The sequence below is a fragment of the Plectrocnemia conspersa genome, unplaced genomic scaffold (genome assembly GCF_051122295.1).
Source record: "Plectrocnemia conspersa isolate PC_06_02 unplaced genomic scaffold, ASM5112229v1 ptg000009l, whole genome shotgun sequence".
Classification (NCBI taxonomy): Eukaryota; Metazoa; Arthropoda; class Insecta; order Trichoptera; family Polycentropodidae; genus Plectrocnemia; species Plectrocnemia conspersa.
In genome coordinates this window covers 15,327,567-15,332,715 of record NW_028277173.1, presented here as the reverse complement: position 1 = coordinate 15,332,715, position 5,149 = coordinate 15,327,567, and the positions used below count along the sequence as shown (strand labels likewise).

General features: G+C 26.0%; 1 long non-coding RNA gene across 1 annotated transcript; it reads right to left on the bottom strand.

The window, feature by feature from the left end:
- Window positions 1-326: 326 nt before the first annotated feature.
- Window positions 327-1,355, bottom strand: LOC148232028 (uncharacterized). The gene is made up of 3 exons (XR_015810792.1): window positions 924-1,355; window positions 814-857; window positions 327-515 (listed from the first exon to the last, which is right to left on the bottom strand). It is a non-coding gene; the product is annotated as an uncharacterized LOC148232028 (long non-coding RNA).
- Between the last annotated feature and the right edge of the window lie 3,794 nt (window positions 1,356-5,149).

Genomic DNA, 5,149 nt, shown 5'->3' with positions numbered 1-5,149 from the left:
CCGGGGCCCAAAAGTGAATTTCTCCTTTTATATTACATAAACATTATCATTGCTTCCGATTTAATGTACAATTTTAAACGTGAACGTGTAATATATCCTTGGTATGTATGAGGATTGAAAGTTAATGTCGATCAAATCGGCGCTGTCGGCTATATATATCAACCAACGGACAGCTTATAAATGTGTAGTTCCTTGGATGTTACAAACGACAATTTACAATGATTATATATATGTGATCGCAAACCTGGAATAATCGATAGCCAAAATATCTAAGAGTAGGTTATTTTCAATTCTGATGTGGCAAAATATGTTCAATTTTTGTTCTGTGCCTTCATTCCTCTTTCGGAATAGCCAAATTCAAGATATTCAGTTACATCAAACTTATATAGTATGTTCTTTACAAAAAGATAATACTTGCTGACAGTGACTTAAACATGAGAAGATTCACTCTTTGTTTATAAATACCAATTCTACGTTGTGGCCATATAAGTCATCAAATTGCTCCCTCATTGCTTCTGAAAAATAATTAAAAACACCTTTATCAAGAGTTAAGCATTGAACACATTATTACTACTAATATAATTAAATTTAAACGACAAGCTAAGAACAAAATTGACGGAAGATACTGTAGAGGATTAAACACATAGATTGACATATCTTCATCTTCTTCAAAATAGTCGCAATATGTCATATATTAATTGTTTGCCATACGTAAATGTTATTAGATCTATCATTGCTTTTGAAAATTAACTGTAAACGATACTATATAGTGGGTAAAATGTTACTTTATTTAATTAACTTTGGTATGTATACCTTTAATTGTCCAATCACCGCTGTTTGTCTTTTAATATTAGATCCTGGAAAGTCAATGGTAATTTTGTTAGAATAACCGTGACATATTATTCATATAACCAAACACTTACTGGCACACTCATAATTTATAGTTGTAATTATGTTATACACTTTAAATCATCTTCAATTGACACTTTGTATGAAAAATGCTTTGTTTAATTAACATATTTTACTGTTTATTGAATCGCACTAAGCTGTATCCCGGCGCGCGCTTGACTGATGACAGAACTGTCAAATGTAAGCAACTGAGGGGATATCCCGATACATGATCGGGATATCACCGCGCGCTTAAGAACGAACTACGAAATTGATTTTAACGATTTAAATTGTAAAACACTTATCAATATATGTTTAAAAATCATCAAATTCTAAAAAAAATATTTTTTAAAATATTTTTAGTTTATACGGTATTTAAAATATAATATAAATAATGTGGATTTTTATTAGCTTCTCTTAACAAAAAAAAATATGTACTTGAATTTTGGCGAACGTTGGCAATTTAAATTAATAGTTTTTGGAGAATTTTTAAAATTTGGCTTGAAAAAACATTTTAAAAAAAAAGGGGGAAAATTTCAAAATAAGTACTATTCATTACCAACCAACTACTAAACACATAGTGTTGCAAGAATCTCTCTTACTGACCCCTTTGAAAGGAAACTTCACAAAATTGTAAAATATTTTATAACTAATTTAATTTTTTTAACTTATTTAAATATTTTTTAAATTATAAAGTTTTAGAATAAATTTTCAAGATTTATTCAAAATATTTTTTTCAACCTTAAAAATATTTTTTATTTTATTATGGATTTTAAATATTCTTAATTTATTATAGATTTTAAATATGTTTAGTTTATTATTAATATTAAATAATGTGAAATATTTTTGCACTTATTAATTATTAAAATTAATAATGCTGCGCAGATAAATCATTTACTTTAAAAAATATATAAATATAAATATTTTTTAATAAAAATTGACAAAGGTCTCAAAATTATTATTATTTTTAAAGCGCACTTTTGGTCTAAAGTAACAGATTAAGTGCTTGATATTTTCAGTTTATTATTTCTTTCTAATTGGTTTTTATATTTACACATAAAACATATAAACAACTTTCTTAAATTATAAATCAACTTATGGTGTAACTAAAAAAAGTTCTTATTGCTAAGATTTAAATTTATGATAAAATTGTGTTATATGCAATTTATTTATTGGTTCCGTAAGCTTCGCTGTATTGAGATTTCACTGTACAATTTTTAATTTATTATTATCTAGCCAAGTTCTAAACCTATTTATAAATGATATGCAATATTTAGATTTATCATTAAATATCTAAGTTTCAAATATAACGATAAAATTTAACGTTTCAAATCTAATAAATAATATAAAATGTTTTCTTCTGGAAATATTTAGTCAAGTTGTAAACCTATTTTCAAATGAATTGAAAATGTTAGTAGTTTTTTATAGATTAAACCATTTTGTCTATTATTGAAAATCCTAAATAATAATGTCCAATTTGAACCATTCATTTTTTTATAAATATTTAAAAAAATCAGAACGAAGCATTTTTTTTTTGTAATATTTTTTTTTTTTTGTACTAATTAGTAAAATAAATTAGCATCGATAAAAACCGAGAAAAAATACGAATATTTTAATTAATCGAATACTTTATCCATTTTTATTACATATTCGAATAGTTCAAAACTATGAATAATTGAGAACCGAGAAAGTTAAATATGAGCTACAAGAGCTGATTCGGTTCGTATCATTTACTTTCAAAATTTTATCATTTTTTTCTATCTCACTGTGTATTATTTTTTACGATATTTGTATTATATTTTTTGTATATTGTGTATTGTTTTTTACCATCGTGACGCATTGCGTTAACATGGTAATTTACGATGGTCTTAATTTAATTTAAATAAATAAATATGAAATGCGCTATTGTTATGTATATTACAAGCTGATATTTGATATTTTTTAAATAGATATATCTAGCCTGTTTGTACAAAAAAATACATAACTATTTTTTTTATATCGATATGAAAAGCTATAAATTTGTGGAATTACTGTTTGGTAATTTAAATTATAATTTTTAATTACATTATTATGTATGTCTTATGTGCACTGATATATAAAAATATATGTGGATATCGCGAATTTTGATTAGGGTAAGCATGCAACAAATGCATTTTTGATGCCCGCGTGCGTTCAGTGTGGAAAATTCGGGCGGCGGTCACGCGCATCGTTTGTACAAACGACCTGACAGCGTTCCGTTATAAATTTTCAATGCTTTACAGGAAATAAATGCCGCAGAATAATAATGCATTTTAATGAGACATTTAGTCAGGACGCGACGCGTATTTAATGCCAGCGTTCTGCGCAAATAAACGGCCGTAATGAGCAACGTGCGATGCACTTGAAAGCACATTACGACTTACGACTCGATAGCTGCGATGGTATAATGATTGCACACTAATCGTACAACAGAAATTATATCTAATTTACACATTCGTGAAAAAATATTTTGTATGAATGGTGAGATTGCATTACGAAACTCTTAAACCTGTCCGAACAATAACAGCGAGCTTCTGTTGTGATCAGCTGGATTATTTGCCGAGGAAGTTAAAATAGGTCTGGACGAGTCCAGACAAGTCAAAGGAGGTCCAATAGCTTTACAACACCAAATTGACTCTTGATAAAATCAAGGAACTTAGCTGGAAGGTTTTATTTCAACCACGTTATTTTCCAGACCTTGCTCCTACCGTTTATTAACATCAATGCAACATGACGGAAAAAATCAAAATTCAAACGACGTGAAAAACAGCTATCAGAATATTTTGAATCAAAGTCTCCAACATTTTATGCTAATGGAATTATAAAAAATTACCAAAAGGCGGGAGAAGGTCAAATCTTTAAAAGGAAATTATATTTCTAATAAATAAAATTAAAATAAGCATTAAAAAATATTTTTTATGTTTCATTAATATAATAATACAGGATTAAAAGTAAAATACAGTAGTTTAACAATATTTTTTTCAAGAAAATAAAATTTATTTTTATGATAATCAACTTTGAATGATAATGATAAATGCTATTTTTTACATTACGACAATAATTTACTACAAGAAAAGCAGGAATCAGGCAAGTACATACTTGTCAAATTGAGCGACTGAGAATTAACCAATAATTAACAGAAACTTTTTAATATACAATGAAAACAATTAATTATAATTATTTAAACAATATGCTTGCCCATTTTGCTGTAGCATCAGTAACACATTTTTTTCTTAATTACAGGTCATTCAAACACCTTTAAATATCATAAAAGTACGCAACAAATAAAGTCATGGTTATTTTAGCTTAAATAACACTATAGAAATATTTCGCACAATTTCACGATCCTATTAATTCAACGTATTGCTTTAGATTTTTATATTGTAGATAAATTATTGTTATTCTTTTAATTTTGAAACTGTTTATTTTTTATCCAAAATTTTTAGTTCTCTTAACTTTATTTTTATTTTTTACATATAATTTATTTAAACATCATAATTGTTAACAAAAAATAGTTTTAAACCAATACCATGTATTTTATTTTAATGAATTTTGGTTAATTAGACAATATAAACATTAAAAAACACTATTTAACACTTTAATCGTGTTCTTAAAAAAAATTGTCAAAGCTTGAAGAATTCCTATAACAGCATATTTTGCAAGAATTTCGTGGTAAATAAAGATGTGCGGTATTTGTTTATTTCATATAGATGTATTTCAGATATATTTATTACGTCATATATAATATAGTTAGTGGATTATTTTAACGCTACACAAAAATGCATATCAACGGCTTAAGGTGTAAAATTGCTAACTCCATATTTAACAACAACAGGAGAAACAAAAAACTAAATAGACAAATTGAAAATAGGAAAATAAAACAATATCTTTGTAATCAAGTTTGTTGTTTAATGTTTTTAGTGGTTAATTTGAGTTGTTGGAGATAGCATTTTTTTTAACATGTTTATTTTGATTAAAGGTACAATATGACATTATTTAGTAATTTTCACCCAAAAGTGAAGTTAGAAAAACTTTAACAATCAATATGTTGGTATGCCCTGATCACAGAAATTTTCGTTAGTAGCAGTGCAATGTAAATTTTCTTTTTACTTATATATTATAAGTATTTATTTAAATAAAACTGCAAGCGATTTTTTTATAAAACGCAATATTTATTTTTAATACAATTTTATGAATCAAAACATTTTAAGCAAAACAAAACAATTTACCAATTAATGAAATA